The 25537-nt window shown below is 38.3% G+C and overlaps 1 protein-coding gene across 10 annotated transcripts in view; it reads right to left on the bottom strand.

Moving 5' to 3' along the window:
* The window catches only part of WDPCP (WD repeat containing planar cell polarity effector), a 727433-nt gene that overhangs the window by 418252 nt on the left and 283644 nt on the right, over nt 1–25537 (bottom strand). For 7 of the 10 annotated variants that reach the window (XM_060412064.1, XM_042245998.2, XM_060412066.1 and 4 more), the window contains exon 1: nt 24892–25467. The exons of the other annotated variants lie outside the window; for them this stretch is intronic. The gene's annotated coding sequence lies outside the window, so the exon portion shown is untranslated. Of the gene's footprint in view, nt 1–24891; nt 25468–25537 lie in introns of those variants that run through there. 10 annotated transcript variants of the gene reach the window in all.

The following is a 25537-nucleotide window of genomic DNA, read 5'->3' as shown; positions in this document are numbered from 1 at the left end:
TAGTAAGTAGACTGAATCAATAATAAAATCTCCCAACAAAGGAAAGTCCTGGACCTGACAGATTCAAAGGTTAATGCACCAAACATTTGAAGAACTAATACTAATCCTTCTCAAAATTGAAGAAAATACTAATCCTTCCCCAAAATGGAAGAAAAGGGAACACTTCCTAACAAATTCAATGAGGCTAGCATAACTCTGATAATAAAGCCATGCAGAGATACTACAAGGAAACTACAGACCAGTATCTGTATGAATATTGATGCGAAAACCCTTACAAAACACTAGCAAACAGAATTCAACAGAATATTAAAAGGATAACACCAGGACAAAGTAGGATTTATTACTGGAATGCAAGGATTGTTTGACTGATGTAATGCACATTTCTGTAATAAAGAAAAAAGTACATAATCATCTCAATTGATGCAGAAAAAGTATTTGACAAATTTCAAAACTCTTGAATTATAAAAACACTCAACAAAGTAGAAATAGAAGGAAACTACTTCAAATAAAAAAGTTGTATATGGAAAACCCACAGCAAATATACTCAATAGTGCAAGACTAAAAGCTTTCCCTCTAAAATTAGAAACAAGGTAAGCATGCCCACTTTCACCATTTCTATTCAACATACTGGAAGTTCTAGCCAGAGCAATCAGGTATGAAAATGAAACAAAAGGCATCCAAATTGGAAAGGAAGAAATAAAATAATCTGTTTGCAAATATAATCTTGCATGGAGAAAACTGTAAACACTCCAGAATAGAAAACTATCTGAATAAATGAATTCAGCCAAGTAACAGGATACAAAGTCAATGGCAAAAATTAGCTGTTTCAACACATCAATGAAGAATCTGAGAAGGAAATTACAAAATCAAAGCCATTTACAATGGCATCAAAAAGAATACTTAGGAATTAAGAAAGCAAAAGACATGTTCAATGAAACAACAATGCTGAAAGAAATGAAAGAAGACAAATAAATGGAAACACATCTCATGGTCATTGATCGGAAGATTTAATATAGGCAATGTCAATACTACCCAAAACTACCCAAACAACCTTTGGGTACTACAGATTCAACACTATCCCTATTAAGGTAGGAGGAATCCCCTCCCCTGAGGGTAAAGCAACTGGAGATTCATTCTCTATTTACTAAAACTCCAAGACAAGAAAAGTAGGGCAATTAAGGGAGGAGGCTAGACCCTGCACAGGACACATATTTCTCGTTCCTGAAGTCAGAAGACCTCCTAACCACGTAAGTGCAGAAAACGCTCCTTTGAGGCCAAAGGGGAGTTATGTCAAGGGATGTTCTACTCAGATGCCTTTTCTGTAAAACCCATCTCGGCTAAGAGACGCCTGTGCATACCTGGGAGGATCCTGAGATGTACCAAATATGGACTGTGAACCAGGTAAATCAAAATGTTTGGCCAAAGGAAACCGGGAAGAAATACCCGAAAAGAGTAATTCTAACTGTCTTGAGGGCATGACTCAGTGACTCTCTCTCTCTGAGTCGACCCTTGTGTCTATCCACAGGTACTGTATTCTTTTTTCTTCTTAAACACTTCACTTGTTTCACTGCTTTCCATCTTTGTGCGAATTCTTCTCTGCAGAGCCAAAGGATCTGGTACTTTCACCACTATGACCCAGCCCAGTTTTCAGCTGGGACCCCAAGCCATTGCAGGCCGAGGCCACCCGAGATCACTATCAAAATCCCAATGACATATTCTGCAGAAATATTAATAGAAAAATTTAAATTTTAAATGGAATCTCCAGAAACCTCAAATAGCCAAAACAAACGGGGGAAAAAAAAAAAAAAAACTGAAAGGCTCATAGTTCTGTTAGGTAGTTAGAATAGGAAAAAGGAGTCCAGGATGGCGGTGACTGAAAGACAAGGAAGGGAAAAGCCCACAAAAACAGAACAAAGGAAGGTACGAGGACCAGAGTGAGGACCTTAGGTAGAACAAACAGCACTCCTGGCTAGCCCAGTTTACACAGGGCAAGCCCAGGGGGAGGGAAAAAACATATAAAAAGAGGAGCCAAAGGGCTGGGGGTCTCTCTTCTGCTCGCGCGTGCTCTCTCTCTCTCTTTCTCTCTTTTCTCCTTGCGTCTTTTGGGTCGGCATGCCCTCACACCTTGAGGACGTATTTTCCTTTATTTTTAAGTAAAACTGAGCAGTAACACTGAGCTGTAACCCTGTCCGAGAGCTGTGATGCGCCGAGGGCTTTAACATCTGTCGCTTCAAATTTTTGTTGTGATGAGACAGAACCGAGGAAATTACATACCCCCCTGACAGTTCTTAATATCAAAACTTATTGCAAAGCTAGAATAATTCAAACAGTGCAGCACTGGCATAAAAACAGCTATATAAACCAACAGAATAGAATAGAAAGCCCAGAAATAAACTGTTACATATAATGTCAAATTTTTGACAAATGTGCCAAGACCATTCAATGGGGAAAAGGGCAAGTCTTTTTAACAAGTGGTTCTGGCCAAACAAGATATTTATTGGGCAAAAGAATGAAGTTGGACCCTTACTTAAAACCATATGTAAAAACTAACTCAAAATGGATTGAAGAGTTAAATCTAAGAGACCTAAAACAATAAAAGTCTTAGAAAAAATACAGGGACAAAAGCTTCACAACGTTGGACCTGGCAACAATTTCTCTAATATGATAGCAATGGCACAGAAAACAGACAACTTGAAGTTAATGAAAATTTTTTAATTGGGGGCATCAAAGGACACCATCCTTAGTAAAAGGACACATTACTTTAAAAAATCATCCATTAATACATGATCCATTCAATGTGCAAAACAGGCCTACAGATTTTAATGTAACAGAATAGGAAATATTCAATGATATTTTTTCTGGTTACATTTTGCAAATAACTTTTGAGAAACTACCACTTGTATAGTTTTAACTTAGTATCAAAGATGAATATTACCTGAAACAGTTATTTAAAATACTACACCTTAAAAAAAAAAAAAGAAAAGAAGCTAACTATCCAGAGATCTACAGAGTAAAAAGGCAACCCATACAATTGGAGAAAATATTCACAAACCATATATCTGATAAGGCATTAAGATAGAGAATATATAGAGAAGTTCTAAAACTCAACATCAGAAAAACCAAACAATCAGATTTTTTTAAATGGGCAAAGGATTTTAGTAGACATTTCTCTAAAGAAGATATAGGAGTGGCCAATAGGCACACAAAAAGATATTCAAACCACTAATCATTAAGAAAATGCTAATCAAAACTACAAGAAGATACCACTCCATATCAGAATGGGTACTACAAAAAACAGAAAAAAAAGTGTTGGCAAGGATACTGAAAATCAGAACCTGTGCAATGTTGATAGAAATGTAAAATGGTGCAGCTGCTAACGGAAATACGGCAGTTCCTCAAAAAATTAAAGTAGAGTTACCATATAATCCAGGAGTTCTACTACTGGATATATACCTTACAGAGCTGAAAGCAGGGTCTCTGAGAGATATTTCTACACCCATGTTTGGTGCAGGGTGGTGTGCACACACTCAATCATGTCCAACTCTTTGCAACCTAATGGGCTCCTCTGTCCATGGAATTTTCCAGGCAAGAATACTGGAGCGGGTTGCCATTTCCTTCTCTAGGGATTGAATCCATGTCTCCTGCATCGCAGGCTGATTCTTTAACTCTGAGTCACCACTACACTGATGCTATGTAAAGCTCATATTGCTACTTGAGCAGATACCTAAGCCAACAGTCTCCAAATATTACTTTGCTAGTTTCAATTAAAGGGAATCAGATTACAAAACTGTTACACAAAAAAAAGCCTTAAAGCTTAACTGTATTTCATTAAGGAAACATTAAAATGAATTATTTTTATCTAGATGCATACAACTTTTATATACACTATAGATAAAATTAAGAGGAGTTTAAGTAATTTCATAGCATAAAAGTATAAAATCTTCTAAGTTCCAAAATACCTACAGTATAAAGAGCCAACATTCAAGTTTAGGGATATAAAACTTAAGACTCCTTTAATAGCTCTGCTGGAAGTTGTTAGAATGGTATTTCAAGTATTTTCTCTAATTTGAATTAAACATTACCTAAAAAATGCTAAGCTGGGGAAAAAAATGCTAAGAGCATTTCCAAATCCAGCATAACAGTTCAATGCTCTATTGTTTGTTGCTTCAACAAAATGAATGCTTACAACGAATTCAGAAACCACCTGGAGATTCAAACTCACAATGAAACTGCAATGGCAAATTATGCTACTTGACATTAGTTATTACTAGAGATGGTTCTCCAAGGCAGAGAAGACAGACAACCTTATTATTAGTATAATTGGAAATGTGCTGATACTTCCACCTATTTCTCTCTTCCAACATATATTACCTGTGAAATGTTCATCACTGATGCATTCCTTCACCTGATTAACAAGGAGAAAAGGAAAGTGAAAGTGTTACTTGCTCAGTCGTGTCCTACTCTCTGGGACCCTATGAACTGTAGCCCTCCAGGCTCCTCTGTGCATGGGATTCTCCAGGCAAGAATAATGGAGTGGGTTGCCACTGCCTTCTCCAGAGGATCTTCTCGACCCAGGGATCAAATTCAGGTCTCCCACATTGCAGGCAGGTTCTTTACCATCTGAGCCACCAGGGAAACCTGATTAACAAGGGGAACCAATTCTAAAGAGAGTAAGGCCTGTGAACTTCCAGACAGGGGACTATGACTGGGTTGGCAGACAGGGGCATACATGTTTGTAGCCTTACTGGAGTATAGGGATGTCCTATCCTGCTTAAAGACTGTGATGAGAATTCTGCTTACAAAAGTTGTTCCTTGTAAATTCACTGTAAATCAAGGACAGAAATTATGAGATTTTAAGAACAACAGGGGAAAATATTTTTCTCTTAGCAGCTAGTAGAAGAATTCATTTAGTGGAATTACAGAAATTTTAAATAAGCGTTCAAGGTGAAAGTTAATACTCTGAGAAACTAGATTTGGGGGATATTGCATACCTACTCTATATGAGAAAAGGAAATCTCATTTGCTCCTCAGAAAGAGAGGGAGAGCCAGAGGCAGCTGCTGTATGCTGTCCCACAAGAGCCATTCAGGCACTGGTAAGCGCAACGTTCAGTAAGGAATTGAATGTAAGCCACACTCTTCCAGCAAATTACATAATGAAATATTTATTCCAATTATGGTCAAGACTGAGCTCAGAAAATGTTACTTTCTACTTTTTATTGACAAATGTAAAATCATCTGCTAACTGTCAGACCAACTCACTTTCAGCAAGTCACTTTATTCCTTTATTAAATACACACAAAAGTTTGTGAAGTGTAAGAAGTTTACTGAAAGAATACCATTCCTTTTATCATACTCCTAACTTTATAAATAACATCATTTTAAGCCCACTTTGCACCACTTTAATATAAATTAAGCAATGAGAAACAGCATTATCATGATTCATGTGATTTTAAACATTTACACTTTATTATCACTGCACCATTTTAACCTTAACTTTTAGTCATCTTTCTTTCAAATACATTCTATAATTTATTTCTGTTTTTTTACAATATTCCTCAAAATTTACTGTTACTACATTAATTTAAAATGAAATCATACTTTTTCTAAAAACCAAGTCAGTCTTATTTGACTGACTGGTTTCACAATTAGACTATACGGCAGCATTTTATCCAAAACAGAAAATTCAATCAGCAAATAAGCCACCTCAAGATGGTGACAAATATATATATATAAAGGAGGTGACAATATAAAAGCATTTGAGTTAAAATACTGTTTTGGAAAGGGGATACTGAAATAATATTGTAATTTTTCCTAACACTTGCATAGCATATTTACTTAAAGTAACTCTAAATAAAAGGCAAAATCTTAGTAAAGCTTTGAAAGACTAATGGATAGTAAATTCTTTTACAAGTCAGGTGGTTTTCAATTGTTTGCTTTTAGCTGAACTGAAGAATAGCCTGAATGAGTTAACTGGTTAACAGATCACTGAAAGTAACTTCTGATAATAAACTACCATGTTATTTTGTGTTGCAAATGACATGGAAGGAGTCCAAAGAACCCCTATCTTCTTTATCTGAATATGGTTTCTAAGCACTTACATCGATAATTCTGGAAAATACAAATAAATCTGAAACTAAATCTAAATTCAGTTGCATTCTACCTAATACTCCTCCACAGGTACATAAACTAATGAGAGCAGAAAAGGTCCCATCCATTCAGAGGTACATTTCCATTAAAAGTTTGTTTCTAATATTTAATAATTATCTAAATTTGTAACATTTGCTTTGATAAATTGTACACTACTAAGAAATTATAATGATAAAGTTTATTACACTTACAGCCATCGGTGGCAGATTAAAAAAACTTAGTTTCAATTTACAGTCATAGTTTTGCTGAAGAAGTATGATGACACTGATCATGAATAGACATTTTACCATTAAAATATAATAAAGTAAGATACAATTATGTCAGGAGAGTGTACTGGAAGTTTGAGATTAAGGATATATAGAAACCTCAACTTTTGACTGTCAGAGAGAGATTTACCTATTTTTTAAATGGATGATTCTAGAAGAATATTTAGATTCCACTATATACTCTTTGAAGAACAATGTAACAATTTCGTTTAAAAACTCATTTATAGTATATTGCAAAGGAAATTATAACATTTACAACTGTATAAACATGGCATATTTTAGATGTTAATTTTTAAATGTGTGAGGGAATATGGAAGTTTTTTATTTTCTGTTTTTTTTTTCAAGGTCTCAGTTATATTTTTATTCAGAAGATTATAATTTTTGAAGCAAAAGCAAAATCTTACATCTTGATTAGCTTGTTGACGTGCGTTTCCAATATTAAGTCAGATAAAGCTGACCAAGGACAGGAGAAGCAGTAATAAAACTATCCTCAGGAAACTTCCAGGTGTTGCTTAATTTGTCTGTCCACCCTTCCTCCCTCCATTCCAATAAGATACAGGGCACCCAGTGAAACCGGAAGTCCAAATAAATGTTAGCAACTTTTGGAGTATAAGTATAGTACATACAATATTCGAAACATAATAAAAAACCATTCACTGCACACTTGACAGTCAAATTCACCTGGGCATCCTGCATTTTTTTTCTGTGACAAAACATGTCTAACATAAGCACTATTATCTTAACTACTTAAAGAGCATAATGGTATTAAGTATATATGTATATTGTTGTGCAACCACCATCCCTCTTCAAAACTCTTCATCTTGCAAAAGTGAAGATCTACGTGCATGAAACAATAATTCAGTTTCTCTCTTTCAAGGCCCTGGCAACCACCATTGTGTTTTTTTTGTCTCTCTTTGTTTTTGACCGCTTTAAGTCCCTCATACAAGTGGAATCATACAGTATTTATCTTTTTTGTAACTAGATTGTTTCATTTAGCATAATGTTTTTAAGACTCATTCATGTTATAGCATATATTAGAATTTCCTTTTTTAAAGAAGAATAATATTCCACCATGTGCATATATTAGAGAAGGAAATGGCAACCCATTCCAGGATTCTTGCCTAGAGAATCCCAAGAACAGAGGAATCTGGTGGGCTGCCATCTATGGGGTTGCAGAGTTGGACATGACTGAAGTGACTTAGCAGCATGTGCATATATGCCCCATTTTGCTTATCCATTTATCCATCAGTGGATACTTGGGCTGCTTCTACATTTTAGCTATTGTGAATAATGCTGCTATGAACATGAATGTACAAAAATCTTGTTAAGACCCTGCTTTTAATTCTTTTGAGTATACACCCCAAAGTGGAATTAATGGATTATATGTTTTTAAATTAAATTTTATTTAAATTTTTAATTTTTGAGTGCTGCCTCACAGTACCATTATCCACTGTAGTTGTAATGTTTTCACATTTCCACCAACAGTGTACAAGGGTCCCAAGTTATTTTCTGTTTTTAATACAAGATCTTAGTTTTCTTAGCAAGAAGCCCTCAGACCAGTCACAACCTTTGAACTGAGTTTCTTAACCTGTAAAATGAGGATGATAATCACTCACTCTATCTTAGGGTTAAATTTTATATATGTAATAGTATATATATGTATATATGAATGTACATATGGATGTATAATGGATATATGGATATATATGTATATATGGATACACATATATATATATGCGCTTTCTGTTAAATGCAAAACAATATGATTAAATTTATGAGGGCCTAGAAAAATAACACCCACATTAATTTTTAGTCCTTCTTAAAGGAAATAGTTGAAGGAAGACATCACATGACAAATCTCAGCTGTAAGTCATGAAAACTTGATTCATTTCCAGGTTCTATATATTAAATTGAACATATAAGTAAGTAAATTCCTTATGCGTCACAATTCTTTAAACTTGGCAAAATATTACAAAACCAGACTTGGGAACTAAGGCAGTGCAATGTCAACTAAAAAGGAACAAAGGCCTTAGATGTAGAAACGGTGTTGTAGAGAGCCATCCTTACTCAGTGAATCCCATCTTTTGGGGACAGTTTGCAACTTCCTACCTTTACAATGAGCAATTTGCAACATAAATTCTGTCTTAGAAAAGTACAACCTTCCAAAAATGAACCAAGAAGAAATAGAAAGCATGAACAGACCAATCACAAGCACCAAAATTGAAACTGTAATAAAAAATCTTCCAACAAACAAAAGCCCACAGCCGGATGGCCTCACAGGCGAATTCCACCAAAAGTTTAGACAAGAGCTAACACCTATACTGCTCAAATTCTTCCAGAAAATTGCAGAGGAAGGAAAACTCCCAAACTCACTCTGCGAAGCCACCATCACCCTGATACCAAAACCAGACAAAGATACCACAAAAAGAGCAAATTACAAGCCAATATCGCTGATGAACACAGATGCAAAAATCTTCAACAAAATTCTAGCAAACAGAAGCCAACAGCACAATAAAAGGATCATATACCACGATCAAATGGTTTTGTTCCAGGGATGCAAAGATTCTTCAATATATGCAAATCAATGTGATACACCATATATCAACTAACTCAAAGATTAAAAACCACATGATCATCTCAACAGATGCAGAAAAAGGTTTTGACAAAATTCAACACCTATTTATGATGAAAACTCTCTAGAAAATAGGCATAGAAGGAACAACATATAAAGGTACAATATAATAAAGGTCACATACAACAAACCCACAGAAACATTATTCTCAATGGTGAAAAACTGAAAGCATTTCCTCTAAGAACAGGAACAAGACAAGCGCGTTCACTCTTGCCACTGTTATTCAACATAGTTTTGGAGGTCCTAGCCACAGCAACCAGAGAAGAAAAAAAAAAAAAAATACAAGGAATTCAGATCAGAAAAGAAGAAGCAAAACTCTCACTATCTGCAGATGACATGATACTATACACAGAAAACCCTAAAGATTCCACCAGAAAATTACTAGAGCTAATTTTACTACAGTAAAGTTAGTAATATACAGTAAAGTTGTTAGTAAAATACAGTAAAGTTGCAAGATATAAAGTAACACAGGATATCCCTTGTATTCCTATGTGCTTACAATGAAAAATCAGAAAGAGAAGTCAAGGAAGCAATCCCATTCACCACTGCAACAAAAATAATAAAATACCTAGGGATAAACCTACCTAAAAAGAAAAAAGAGCTGATACAGAAAACTGTAAGAAACTGATGACAGAAATCAAGGATGACACAAACAGATGGAGAGATACACTATGTTCTTGGACTGGAAGAATCAATACCATAAAGATGACTATACTACCTAAACTAACCTAGACAGTCAACGCAATCCCTGTCAAACTACCAATGGTATTTTTTACAGAACTAGAACAAAAAATTTCACAATTTGTAAGAAAACACAAAAGATCACTCAAGAAGAAATAAGCTGGAGGAGTCAACCTTCCTAACTTCAGACTATACTACAAAGCTACAGTCATTAAGACTCTGTCATATTAGAACAAAAACAGAAATATAGACCAATGGAACAGGACAGAAAACCCGGAGATAAACCCATGCATGTATGGGCACCTTCTCTTTGACAAAGGAGCCAAGGATATACAATACAGAAAAGACAGCCTCTTCAATAAGTGGTACTGGGAAAACTGGACTGCTAAATGTAGAAGAATGAAACTAGAACACTTTCTAACACCATACACAAAAATAAATTCAAAATGGATTAAAGATTTAAGTGTAAGGCCAGAAACTACATAGGGCAGTACACTCTTTGACATACATCACAGCAAGATCCTCTTTGACCCACCTCTTCGAATAATGGAAATAAAAACAAAAGTAAACAAATGGGACTTAATTAAACTTAAAATTTAATTAAACTTTCCTTTTGCACAGCAAAGGAAAAAAATAAACAAGACTAAAGAACAACCCTCAGAATGGGAGAAAATAATTGCAAACAAAACAACTGACAAAGGATTAATTTACAAAATATACAAGCAGCCCATGCAACTCAATACCAGAAAAACAAACACCACAATTTAAAAACAGGCAGAAGACCTAAACAGACATTTCTCCAAAGAAGACGTACAGATGGCCAACAAATAAAAAGATGCTCAACACTGCTCATTATCAGAGAAATGCAAATCAAAATTACAATGAAGTATCACCAGCCAGAACTGTCATTAAAAAATCTACAAACAAATAAATTCTGGACAGAAAGTAGAGAAAAAGAAACCCTCTTGCCCTGTTGGTGGGAATGTAAATTGATACAGCCACTATGGAGAGTAGTATGGTGATTGTTTAAAAAACTAGCCATACAACTACCATATGACCCAACAATCCCACCACTAGGCACATACCCTGAGGAAACTGAAAGAGACACATGTACCCTAATGTTTGTTGCAGCACTTTTTACAATATCTAGAACATGGAAGCAACCTGGATGTCCATGAACAGATGAATAGATACAGAAACTGTGGTACATACATGCAATGGAATATTACTCAGGCATAAAAAGGCACACATTCGAGTCAGTCCTAATGAGGTGAAGGAACCTGGAGCCTATTATCCAAAGTAAAGTAAGTCAGAAAGGGAAACACAAATATTGTGTATAACGCATATGGAATCTAGAAAGACGGTACTGATGAACCTATCTGCAGGGCAGCAATGGAGACAGAGATACAAAAAGGCTTGTGGACACAATGCGGGAAGGAGAGAGTGGGACAAATGGAGAGAACAGCATGGAAACATATACATTACCACATGTAAAACAGATAGCAGATGAGGATTTGCTGTGTGAAACAGGGAGCTCAACCCAGTGTTCTCCGACAACCTAGAGAGGCGGAATGGGGAGGGAGAGGGGACGGGGTTCAGGAGGGAGGGGACATATGTATACCTGTGGCTGATCTGTGTTGAGCCCAACATAATATTATCCTCCAATAATTGTATTTTGTTCTATTCTTCTCAATATTGCACAATTATAATCTTTGATAATTTTTTAAAAAGGGGGGAAAAACTAAATGAAGCAATGTCAAATAAAATGCAAAAGAAATTATACCCAGAATATTAGAAATTATCATTTTAACTAAAATATAAATATATATTTGCAAATTATGTTGTACTAGCCTGGTCACTGTTGGGAAATAAGTCATAACAGACCTAAAAATTGCACAGTGACTAGAATATTGAGATAACTGTCAGAAAACTTGAATCAACTATTTAAGCTATATCTTTGTAGCCTATTGTATCATTTGTTATATTATTAGAAATAAACAAAAAATGGCAGCCTTAAACTGTAGGATCCAAATGAAAACCAGATGTGATAAAGTCTGTATTATTCCTTTCACTGGGAAAAATTATGTAATTATAATGCTAGTAAATGCCCATAATCATGATCTGAGACAATGTACTGAATTATCAAAAATATAAAGATTAAACATTATCATTATTAAAAATTCTAAGGTCTGCAGAAAGGTTATTAAACAAGTAATTATAATATATGCCCTTTCTGTGGGATTCCATTTATTTCTCATTTGTTGTATGGAGTATTGAGCCAACCATAGTCTCCAGGCAAACCAAGCACACTGGATAATAAATACATTGTACTGGAACAAAAGATCATTTTAAGTGCACATTTTATAATCTAAACTAGCCTTAATTTAGCTGAATGATTTGCTAGACAAATTAACAATAAGCTATTTATCAAAACATGGTAATAAATTTTTACTAAATTATCAAAATACATCTGGGAAATTTCTGATATTCTCAGTATTTCACAACTTCTTCCAATTATTTTCCAATATTATTTGTGTTTACAAAATTTCTGTTTAGCAAGAAAAGTTTGGAGGGTTTAGGTTCTTTAAGCCTAAGATTAGTCTTCCAACTCCACAATGGCAGTTTTAAAGGCATTTTGTTTGTTCCTATCGTGAGAAAGGTATCGTGTTGTGTTCCATGAGGCATTTACAGATGTATGACACAGTCTCTGAACTCGAGGAAATTTCAGGCTAATAACTGATACAGAAAAGCTGAAAGTAAGCTACAGGGACTTCCCTGGTGGTTCAATGGTTAAGAATTCACCTCACAATGCAGGGTACACGAGTTCAATCCTTGGATGGGGACTAAGGTCTCACATGCCTCAGAGTAACTAAGCCCACGTGCTAGAACTAGAGTCCCTGCGTCACAACAAAAGATCCCGTATGATGCAACGAGGATTCCACATGTTGCCACTAAGATGAGATGCAGCCAATTTTTTTTTTAACTAATATACAGTAAACACCACTAAAATTGTACAATTAACATTTTATTACATGGTATTTTCTCACATTACTGTATTTGCTTTGAAAGTGAAAGTCACTCAGTCATGCCTGACTCTGCAGTCCCATGGACTATAGCCTGCCAGGCTCCTCTGTCCATGGAATTCTCCAGGCAAGAATACTGGAGTGGATAGTCATGCCCTTCACCAGGGGATCTTCCCGACCCAGGGATCGAACTCCATCCAGTCTTCCACACTACAAGCAGGTTCTTTACCACCTGAGCCACCAGCGAAGCAGCATATTTGCCTTATTTAGATTTTTATGGATTAACTATTCATGTTTCTATACTTCCATCAATCCACCTTATATTTTTAATGCATTTCAAAGTTTCTGGCATAAGTATGTTTCATCCCTAAATACTTTAGCATATCTATCACTAACTAGAGTTTAGTAATTTTTACAGATGTTTTTAGAAAAAAATTTACAAATATGAAATGCACAAATCTCATATCATTTGCAGATTTTTACAAATTCTTATACCTCTATAATGCAAACTCCTATCAAGATATAGACCATACTGTCACCCAAAAAGTTCCTTCATGCTCATTTCCAATTAATCCCCACCTCAACTCCCACCTCTAGAGGGAGCTACTTTTAGTCATTTCCCACACACACACACACACCACCACCACCCCACCACCCCCCACCAGAGATTAATTGTACAGGTAAGTTTTTAAATTCAAAACAAAGAGCCATCAGGCTGAAGAATCAAAACAAGACTTCATGTGGATGGAGAGGTGTGCAGATACACAATAAAGTAAATAAAGCAAAATGTTTAAGAAGTGTAAAACTTAGATAGGTACTATTATAGGTGTGAAAAGATGAAAGTCATTCAGTCATGTCTGATTCTTTGTGACCCTGTGGACTGTAGCCCACCAGGCTCCTCTGTCTATGGAATTCTCCAAGCAAGAATACTGGAGAAGGCAGCCATTCCCTTTCCAGGGGATCTTCCCAACCCAGGGATCAAATTCAAGTCTCCTGCATTGCAAGCAGATTCTTGAGCCACCAAGGAAGCCCCAGCTATATGTATGTGCCAGTTATCGATTTACTACATCTCAGCATCCAATCTGCCTTTCTTGGCCCCACTTGATGACAAAGGAACCAGAGTTCTAAACACTTCTCCTTCACCAGCTTTACAGAGAGCAATGGAGTGACCCTATCAGGTCACCATGTGTGCTGCTGTGCTAAGTAACTCAGTTGTAACTGACTCTTTGCAACCCCATGGATTATAGCCCACCAGGCAGTTCTGTCCAAGTAATTTCCCAGACAGGAATACTGGCATAAGTTGTCATTTTCCTACTCCAGGGATCTGCCCAACCTAGAGACCGAACCTGTGTTTCTTGAGTCTCCCGTACTGGCAGGTGGATTCTTTGCCACTATGCCACCTAGCAGCAGAGAAATACTTCCCTTCTGGATTCTGCGTCTCTATTATTATTATTACTTAGAGTGAAGCCCCAAAAGCACTGATGAGGAGACAGGTCCCAGCTGTGGCCTCAGGCTCTGAAGCCATGGTTCATTTCAGTTCAGTTCAGTCACTCAGTCGTGTCCGACTCTTTGCGACCCCATGAATCGCAGCACGCCAGGCCTCCCTGTCCATCACCAGCTCCCGGAGTTCACTCAAACTCATGTCCATCGAGTCGGTGATGCCATCCAGCCATCTCATCCTCTGTCGTCCCCTTCTCCTCTTGTCCCCAATCCCTCCCAGCATCAGAGTCTTTTCCAATGAGTCAACTCTTCGCATGAGGCAGCTTAAGTACTGGAGTTTCGGCTTCAGCATCATTCCTTAAAAAGAAATCCCAGGACTGACCTCCTTCAGAATGGACTGGTTGGATCTCCTTGCAGTCCAAGGGACTCTCAAGAGTCTTCTCCAACACCACACTTCAAAAGCATCAATTCTTCAGCGCTCAACTTTCTTCACAGTCCAACTCTCACATCCATACATGACCACTGGAAAAACCATAGCCTTGACTAGACGGACCTTAGTCGGCAAAGTAATGTCTCTGCTTTTGAATATGCTATCTAGGTTGGTCATAACTTTCCTTCCAAGGAGTAAGCGTCTTTTAACTTCATGGCTGCAATCACCATCTGCCGTGGTTTTGGAGCCCGCCCAAAGAAATGTCTGACACTGTTTCCACTGTTTCCCATCTATTTCCCATGAAGTGATGGGACCAGATGCCATGATCTTAGTTTCTGAATGTTGAGCTTTAAGCCAACTTTTTCACTATCCTCTTTCACTTTCATCAAGAGGCTTTTAGCTCCTCTTCACTTTCTGCCATAAGGGTGGTGTCATCTGCATATCTGAGGTTATTGATATTTCTCCCGGCAATCTTGATTCCAGCTTGTGCTTCTTCCAGTCCAGCATTTCTCATGATGTACTCTGCATATAAGTTAAATAAGCAGGGTGACAATATACAGCCTTGACGTCCTCCTTTTCCTATTTGGAACCAGTCTGTTGTTCCATGGCCGGTTCTAGCTTGCTTCCTGACCTCCATACAGATTTCTCAAGAGGCAGGTCAGGTGGTCTGGTATTCCCTTCTCTTTCAGAATTTTCCACAGTTTCTTGTGATCAACACAGTCAAAGGCTTTCGCACAGTCAATAAAGCAGAAATAGATGTTTTTCGGGAACTCTCTTGCTTTTCCATGATCCAGTGGATGTTGGTAATTTGATCTCTGGTTCCTCTGCCTCTTCTAAAATCAGCTTGAACATCTGGAAGTTCACGGTTCACGTATTGCTGAAGCCTGGCTTGGAGAATTTTGAGCATTACTTTACTAGCATGTGAGATGAGTACAATTGTGCAGTAGTTTGAGCATTCTTTGGCATTGCCTTTCTTTGGGACTGGAATGAAAATTGACCTTTTCCAGTCCTGTGGCCACTGCTGAGTTCCAAATTTGCTGGTATATTGAGTGCAGCACTTTCACAGCATCATCTTTCAGGATTTGAAATAGCTCAACTGGAATTCCATCACCTCTACTAGCTTTGTTCGTAGTGATGCTTTCTAAGGCCCACTTGACTTCACATTCCAGGATGTCTGGCTCTAGGTGAGTGATCACACCATCGTGATTATCTGGGTCATGAAGATCCTTTTGTACAGTTCTTCTGTGTATTCTTGCCATGGTAGGTACGCCCTTTTTGAAGAGGCTTCCATCCAAGCTCTGGGAAGAAGGACTCTCTCCCAATCTTTCTTCCTTGTCCAAGTAGTAAGAGCTGCTCTTTTGCATCTGCTACTTCTGGGACCTTTAAACTCTGAGCTCTTTTACCTCTTTTAATAGTTAACCAGCACTCCTTGTTCTGGTTAACAATTCATCATATTAAATTTTCAAATAATCAGTATAGTTCTCTCTCCTGACTGAACTTAGAATACTGTCAAGGATATTCACTGTACAGCTTTTCTGCATGTTTGAAAATGTTGGGAGAGGGAGGAAGCAGGGAGATATATTTTCAAAGATGGGCAAAATGTTAATAATTATTGAAGCTGCATGATGGACTGAAAAATTAAAGTCTCTTAATTTTGCTTATGTTTGTAATTTTTTGTAATGGTTTTTCAGTGGGGGGGATGGGAAAGCTTCATATGCTGCTGCAGCTGCTGCTAAGTCGCTTCAGTCGTGTCCAACTCTGTGCGACCCCATAGACGGCAGCCCACCAGGCTCCCCCATCCCTGGGATTCTCCAGGCATTTGGAGAGAGCCTGAAAGAATGGATTTTAACAGGCAGAAATAGAGTCTGAGAGTCCAGGTGAGAAAAAGCACAGTAAAGGTGGAGGCAGAATACTGTAGGACTTGTTCGTTGCTTGTTTGAGCAACAGCAAGTAAGCTGGCTAAAGTAAAGGTGTATACTCTCTGACATCAATCACAGCAGGATCCTCTATGATCCACCTCCCAGAATTCTGGAAATAAAAGCAAAAATAAACAAATGGGATCTAATTAAAATTAAAAGCTTCTGCACAACAAAGGAAACTATAAGCAAGGTGAAAAGACAGCCTTCAGAATGGGAGAAAATAATAGCAAATGAAGCAACTGACAAACAGCTAATCTCAAAAATATACAAGCAACTCATACAGCTCAATTCCAGAAAAATAAACGACCCAATCAAAAAATGGGCCAAAGAACTAAACAGACATTTCTCCAAAGACATACAGATGGCTAACAAACACATGAAAAGATGCTCAACATCACTCATTATCAGAGAAATGCAAATCAAGACCACAATGAGGTACCATTTCACACCCGTCAGAATGGCTGCGATCCAAAAGTCTACAAGCAATAAATGCTGGATAGGGTGTGGAGAAAAGGGAACCCTCTTACACTGTTGGTAGAGATTCCTTAAAAAACTGGGAACAGAACTGCCTTATGACCCGGCAATCCCACTGCTGGGCATACACACCGAGGAAACCAGACTTGAAAGACACATGTACCCCAATGTTCATCGCAGCACTGTTTATAATAGCCAGGACATGGAAGCAACCTAGATGTCCATCAGCAGATGAATGGATAAGAAAGCTGTGGTACATATACACAATGGAGTATTACTCAGCCATTAAAAAGAATACATCTGAATCAGTTCTACTGAGGTGGACGAAACTGGAGCCGATTATACAGAGTGAAGTAAGCCAGAAAGAAAAACACCACTACAATATACTAACACATACATATGGAATTTAGAAAGATGGTAACAATAACCCTGCATGCGAGACAGCAAAAGAGACACAGATGTATAGAACAGACTTTTGGACTCTGTGGGAGAGGGAGAGGGTGGGATGATTTGGGAGAATGGCATTGAAACATGTATAATGGCATGTAAGAAATGAATTACCAGTCTAGGTTTGATGCAGGATACAGGATGCTTGGAACTGGTGCACTGGGATGACCCAGAGAGATAGTATGGGGAGGGAGGTGGGAGGGGGGTTCAGGATTGGGAACTCATGTACACCTGTGGAGGATTCATGTTGATGTATGGCAAAACCAATACAGTATTGTAAAGTAAAATAAAATAAAGGTGTATAATGCAAATGAATATCTTTGCTGAGATCTTTTTTCCTCCTCTTTAACCTTCACTTCAATGTTAGTTCTTCAAATTCAATTGCTTCCCCCTCACACTCTCCTGTCCCTCCCCATACTTCTACTTACTCTCCAAAATCTAGCTCTCACCCACTCTTCCACACCCTTTATTAATCATAAATTGACCCATTTAGAGTCTTTTCAAATGTCTTAATTTTTTTAAACAATGAGCATAATTATTAAATATCTATTTGGGACATATTTACGAGAAAATGTAATTATGCTTGCGCTTATGTTGCAGGATTTTTTGCATGTAAAGTCATTAGCAGTGACATAAGACATGTTTTCATAATCTCTAGTTAGTAGGGGATAAGAGAAAATATTAATTGATTCATTATTTTTATTATTATTGAATAACATGACTTTTTATGATTGTAAAATACATCTGTAACACAAGAGTGAGTATATGTGTGTCAACACATTATCTCCAGGAAGGAGGTGGCAATATTCTTTGTTAAGCTGAGTAGCTGACTAAAGCTGAGTACTGAATTGGACAAACAGTAAAATTAATACTCTCCACCCACCAATACACTTAAAGCACCCTTATGCTATTCCCCAGTGATATCTCTCTCTCTCCTTCCTGAGGAATGACAAAAATCACAAAATTTGACTTCAAAAAGCATTTCTGTTTAATCCAAACTGAAAATATTATAAAGTATAAAACCAGCTATATATGTAAAAAGAACTCATAACAAAGATAACATAATAGAGAGCACATATACTATGTAAATAAAACGTACGTCATGATTCATAAAAAGCACATATGAATATGTACCTGTTGCACACATTAAAATGTACAAACACCCCAACTGAGCTCCTTTCTCCCTTAACTTTCATTATCCGCAGTGCCTGAACTGAGTGGCACGTGCTCTTCTATCTACTTAGAATGCTACGGGACACAGGTGTTTTGCTGTACCTCACTGTGCAGACTGTTTGCTGAATCCACAGTAGGCAAGGCATGAGCTAAGAGGCTGGAAGAAGCAAGGAGCTGTAGTTCTGCAGACATGCTTATTCTCTCCTGGCTGACACAGCAGTTGCAGCAGCAGTCATAACCTAAACTTCTCTCCTGGCTGACATAGAAGCAGACTTAACATAACCATAATGGAGCCCACAAGAGCTTTCCCGATGGAGCTTATGCATGCTTACACAACAAAAGAAGCCCATGGCCAAGCCCTTGTAAGGCACATGCACAGTGCTATAAGCGATCTCAGCTGTTACATAATTATTATTTACAAAATGTGGAGAGACAGCCTGAACACCACCATCTTGGCTAATTTGCTCTTTCCCTATAATAGGTGTTCCAGAACAGTAGAGAGCAGAAGACAGATGTTGTCTGTGTCACTCAGGTAATGACTATGTTTTCCTATCCCCTCCTAATGATGCCACCTTGCAGGTGCTAGGTTTCACTCATGACCTAGGACAATGCATTGTTTGTAAACTTTGCACACCACAACTGTTAATTGTGAATTCTTCCAGAAAAAAATTAGCAATGATTAAGACAAGAACTAGGTTTATCTCTTGCCTCGCACAGGACTCCTCCTGTGTAGTCAGAATCACTAACAGTGATGTCCTCTATAGGGTATACACATGGGCAGAAGAAATGCCTCCACAAAGATATGCTACAGCTGCTCCTGCTCTAGAAGATGCCTTGCTAACCCACTAAGTTTTGGAAGCCATGCAATAGAACCTTGGGTGATAACAAAAATGTTTACTATTCTGTCACCTATGGCTACTGAGCACTTGAAATGTACCTGGTGTGACTAAGAAATAGTTTTTAAATTAATTTTACATTCACATATAGTTGACAAATGATATGTTAGTTTCAGCTGTACTACATAGTGACCTGATATTTGCATACCTTGTGAAATGATCATGATGAGCCTAGTAAACATCTGTCTCCATACAAAGGTATTACAGTATTACTGACAATGTTCTTTATGTTGTGTATTACATCCCATGGTTTACCTATTATATAACTGGAGATCTGCACATTTTAATCCCCTACACCTATTTTATCCATCTGTCTATCCCCTCCCTTTTGGAAACTACCTGTTTGTTCTCTCTCTGTTTCGTTTGTTTTGCTGTTTAGATTCCATGTATAAGTGAAAGCATGGGGTATTTGTCCTTCTCTAACTTATGGACTGAGTATAATACTCTCTACATCAATCCATATTGACAGAATTATCAAGATTTATCTTTTCTATGGCTAAGTATTATTCATATATCACATTTTCTTTTCCCATTAGTCTGCCACTGGATCCTTAGGTTGCTTTCATACCTTGGCTACTGCAAATAATGCTGCAATGAACATTGGAAGGCATATACCTTTTTGAATTGGTTTTTCTGTTTTCTTTAGGTAAATGCCCAGAAGTGAAACTGCTGGATCATATGGCAGCTCTATTATTTTTTTTAAAGTACCTCAACGCTGTTTTCCATAGGGCCTGCACCTATTTACAATCCCACCAAGACAGCTTAGCAATATTTTTTGGTTAAGTCCCCTCATGCAAGGGAAACAAAAGAAAAATAAACAAATGAGACTACATCAACTGAAAAGCTTTTGCACAGCAAAGGAAACCATCAAAAATACAAAAAGGCAGCCTACCAAAAATGAGAAGATATTTGCAAATATATGTCCAATAAGGAGTTAATATCAAAAATGTATAAAAACTCATATAACTCAACTTAAAAAATGGAGACAACTCAATTAAAAAATGGACAGAGGACTTGAATTGAAATTTTTCCAAAGAAGATCTACAGATGGCCAAAAGACATGTGAAAAGATGCTTAATTATCAAGGAAACACAAATTGAAACCACAATGGAATACAAATTCACACCTGTCCAAATGGTTATTATCAAGAAAACAACAAATAACACGTTGGTGAGGATACAGAGAAAAGGGAATGCTTGGGCACTAATTTTATTTAATTTTTAATTAATTTCAATGTAATAGCCAAATAACAACACAATTCCAGGCTTAGTTTGTTAAAAATCAGAGCCTTAACACACGTATGTTTCAATCAGTTCAGTCGCGCAGTCATGTCCAACTCTTTGCGACACCATGGACTGCAGGACGCCAGGCCTCCCTGTCCGTCATCAACTCCTGGAGCTTGCTCAAATTCATGTCCATCAAGTCAGTGATGCCATCGAACCACCTCATCCTCTGTCATCCCCTTCTCCTCCTACCTTCAATCTTGTCTAGCATCAGGGTCTTTTCCAATGAGTCAGCACTTAGCATCAGGTGGCCAAAGTATTGGAGTTTCAGCTTCAACATCAGTCCTTCCAATGAATATTCAGGACTGATTTCCTTTAGGATTGACTGATTAGATCTCCTTGCAGTTCAAGGGACTCTCAAGAGTCTTCTCCAACACCACAGTTCAAAAGCATCAATTCTTTGGCGCTCAGCTTTCTTTATAGTTCAATTCTCACATCCATACATGACTACTGGAAAAACCGTAGCTTTCACTAGATGTACCTTTGATGGCCAAGTAATGTCTCTGTTTTTCAATATAATGTCTAGGTTGGTCATAGCTTTTCTTCAAAGGAGCAAGCATCTTTTAATTTCATGACTACAGTCACCTTCTGCAGTGATTTTGGAGCCCAAAAAAATAAAGTCTCGCACTGTTTCCATTGTTTCCCCATCTATTTGTCACCGCATGATGGGACCAGATGCCATGATCTTAACTTTCTGAATGTTGAGGTTTAAGCCAACTGTTTCACTCTCCTCTTTTACTTTCATCATGAGGCTCTTTAGTTCTTCTTTGCTTTCTGCCATAAGAGTGGTGTCATCTGAGTACCTGAGGTTATTGATATTTCTCCTGGCAATCTTGATTCCAGCTTGTGCTTCATCCAGCCTGGCATTTCACATGATGTACTCTGCATATAAGTTAAATAAGCAGGGTGACAATATACAGCCTTGACGTACTCCTTTTCCTATTTGGAACCAGTCTGTTGTTCCATGTTCAGTTCTAACTGTTGCTTCCTGACCTGCATACAGGTTTCTCAAGAGGCAGGCCAGGTAGTCTGGTACTCCCATCTCTTTCAGAATTTTCCAGTTTGTTGTGATCCACACAGTCAAAGGCTTTGGCATAGTCAATAAAGCAGAAATTGATTTTGTTCTGGAACTTTCTTGCTTTTTCGATGATCCAACAGATTTTTGCTATTTGACCTCTGGTTCCTCTGCCCTTTCTAAATCCAGCTTGAACAACTGGAGGTTCATGGTTCGAGTATTGATGAAGCCGGGCTTGGAGAATTTTGAACATCACTTTGCTAGCATGTGAAATGAGTGTAATTGTGCAGTAGTTTGAACATTCCTTGACATTGCCTTTCTTTGGAATTGGAATGAAGACTGACCTTTTCCAGTCCTGTGGTCTCTGCTGAATTTTCCAAATGTGCTGGCATATTGAGTGCAGCACTTTCACAGCATCATCTTTCAGGATCTGAAATAGCTCAAATGGAATTCCATCACCTCCACTAGCTTTGTTCATAGTGATGCTTCCTAAGGCCCACTTGACTTTGTATTCCAGGATGTCTGGCTCTAGTTGAGTGATCACACCATCATGGTTATCTGGGTCATAACGGTCTTTTTATATAGTTCTTTTGTATATTCTTGACACCTCTTCTTAATATCTTCTGCTTCTGTTAGGTCCATACCATTTCTGTCCTTTATTATGCTCATCTTTGCATGAATTGTTCCTTTGGTATCTCTAATCTTCTGAAGAGATCTCTAGTCTTTCCCATTCTATTGTTTTCCTCTGTTTCTTTGCATTGATCACTGAGGGAGGCTTTCTTATCTCTCCTTGCTATTCTTTGGAACTCTGCATTCAAATGGGTATAGCTTTCCTTTTCTTCTTTGCCTTTAGCTTCTCTTCTTTTCTCAGCTATTTGTAAGGCCTCCTCAGACAACCATTTTCCCTTTTTTGCATTTCTTTTTCTTGGGGATGGTCTTGATCACTGCCTCCTGTACAATGTCACGAACCTTCATCCACAGTTCTTCAGGCACTCTATCAGATCTAGTCCCTTAAATCCATTTCTCACTTCCACTGTATAATCGTAAGGGATTAGATTTAGGTCATACCTGAATGGTCTAGTGGTTTTCCCCATGTTCTTCAATTTAAGTCTGAATTTGGCAATAAAGTAAGGTCATGATCTGAGCCACAGTCAGCTCCTGGTCTTATTTTTGCTGACTATATAGAGCTTCTCCATCTTTGGCTGCAAAGAATATAATCAATCTGACTTCAGTATATACCATCTGGTGATGTCCATGTGTAGAGTCTTCTCTTCAGTTGTTGGAAGAGGGTGTTTGTTATGGCCAGTAGGTTTTCTTGGCAAACTCTGTTAGCCTTTGCCCTGCTTCACATTTTGCATTCCAAGGTCAAATTTGCCTGTTACTCCAGGTGTTCCTTGACTTCCTACTTTTGCATTCCAGTCCCCTATAATGAACAGGACATCTTTTTTGGGTATTAGTTCTAGAAGGTCTTGTAGGTCTTCATGTTTGCAAGATGTTAAATGCCAAAACACTACCTGCAACGCTGCAAATGTGGTTCTACCTCCTCAACCCTGGCTGCCTGAAAGAAACATCTGTTTGTTCTCATTCAGACAGCACCTCTTTTTTGAAAAACTGTGGCAACCCAGAGTTACTAACTTGCTACCTAACTACTACTAACCAGGTCACACCATGGTGTCATTATTGGTTTACACATCTGTGTTCCCTGCTAAACTGGGAGCTCTAAAAAGGCAGCAACTGTGTATTACTAATATCTGGATCCCTAGCGCCTAACAGAATGACACACCATAAAATTATTGCTCTATGCTCTCCTGGCCAGTTTATTACAACAGTCTTCATTTAACCAACCCATACTCTCCACTACTCTACTGTTTGAAACCTCATAATCCCATCCATAACCAACATCTTAGAACTGGAGATATTATAGGTCATATTATTATTATCAGTACCAAAGGATGTCGTGTTTTACTTCTACATACAATTGCTCAGTAGAAAACACTGTAGAATAGTGAAAATGATGCATATTAGAAACTCAAGTTCTCTAGAAACAAATAACAAGACAGCAGACACTGGGGTCTGGAATTCATGACTAGACACAAACTTGAGAATGTCTGACACAGAGGTGGCATTTTCAAACTAGCAATTCATGAATTAGATCACTAAGGAATTAAGTGCAGACAGAATACAGGTACTCCAAGGTTAAGACATCAGAGGTGGAAAAAGAACTTGCAAAGAACACTGAGAAGGAGTAACCAATGACAGAGAAAACCAGGAAATAGTCTGAAAACCAGGTGAATAGTTACTTAAGAAAGAGAGTCATTAAGCTATGATAAACACTACTGATAGCTCAAATTAGAAAGTAAGATTCTATTTCTTTTCCATAATAGCAAACCCTTCAAAACTGAGGAAAGAAAAACTGAAACATAACACTTGCATTCAATTACCACTGAACAGAGTAAAACTGGCATTTAATTAGCAATGCAACCAGAAGTTACACCAATGTTATCTCACATTGATATTTATTTCACACACATGCTATTCTAGAGCATTACATCTTAATACCACATGCAACAAGCTTTCAGAGAGCACAATTTTCTTGGGCAGATTAATTTCAAACGAAAACCTCTTTAAGTTATTTTACCAGCTGAGACCCCCAATTAACAATCACAGTCTCCCATTCAGCTGCCACGCTTTCCTTAGAAATGCAGGTTTTGCATAATTTAAAGCTCAAGATGGTTTAAAGAGCATCGAGTTTCCAAATAGAACGGACAAAAGTAACAACATTCCCGGAGGACTTAAGAGAAAAAGTTAAGACTGTGCACACCAGGAAGGGACGGGCTTATTTCCCACAAAGCAGCTCAATATTTTTCACGTATCTTGAAAAAAGCTCTATCTTACAGCAGGGGCATGGCACGAACTTCAGGGCCCTCCACAATACCTTCTCCCTAACAGTGCGCGGAGAGAGGTACTGACGAGCAGAAGAGCTGTACCTGGGTCCATAAAGGCAACGCGAGACGGCGCACAACCGCAAATCAGACCCTAGGGTCTAGCCTCGGGCTGGAACTCACCTGTCTCCTGAGTGGGGAAGATGCGCAGCCCTCAGCCGCCTCTGACAGGGCGTCCCCGCAAACCCCTCACCACGTCACGGTACACTACGAGAGCGACGGTCCTCTGGTTAGAGAAGAAGGACGCTGGTGGACGCGGCGCTTTCGCTGCGTCCTTTCGGTCTCGGAGATGCTGCACCACACATGCCTTATGAACTCTTCAGCGGCTCCAGCGTGCGCGCGCTCTCCCGCCTCGTCGCTTAGCAACCTGCGAAGCCGTCCAGCCTTCCCAACTAGTCACATTCCTCCCGCCCCTGCAGATTGTGAAGAGTTTTTTAAAAGATTTTATTTCCGGGTCGACCCAGATTTACGCAGCGGAAGATCTCTTTACCTCCCACATTTACCCTTGCGAGGAGGATGAAGTTTCCGTAGCGGTGGGGAGGGTGTTGTAGCTAAGGGGTCCGTCTCTCCTCCCTCGAGTACACGCGCCTCCCCTCCCGCCAATTGCTGGGCGCCATCCGGCAGGTCCTTTTCTCTGGAGCCCAAATCATCCGCTTGTCGCAATCCTCCAATCACAACGGCCCGCCCTCGGGGACTACTTTGCAATCGGAGAAGAGCGCAGGGAGCAGAGCATGAGAGGAACCTCTGAGCTCGGGAAGTGTAGTTCTAA

This window comes from Ovis aries, chromosome 3 (genome assembly GCF_016772045.2).
Source record: "Ovis aries strain OAR_USU_Benz2616 breed Rambouillet chromosome 3, ARS-UI_Ramb_v3.0, whole genome shotgun sequence".
Lineage (NCBI taxonomy): Eukaryota > Metazoa > Chordata > Mammalia > Artiodactyla > Bovidae > Ovis > Ovis aries.
This window is presented reverse-complemented; position numbering and strand designations above follow the sequence as displayed.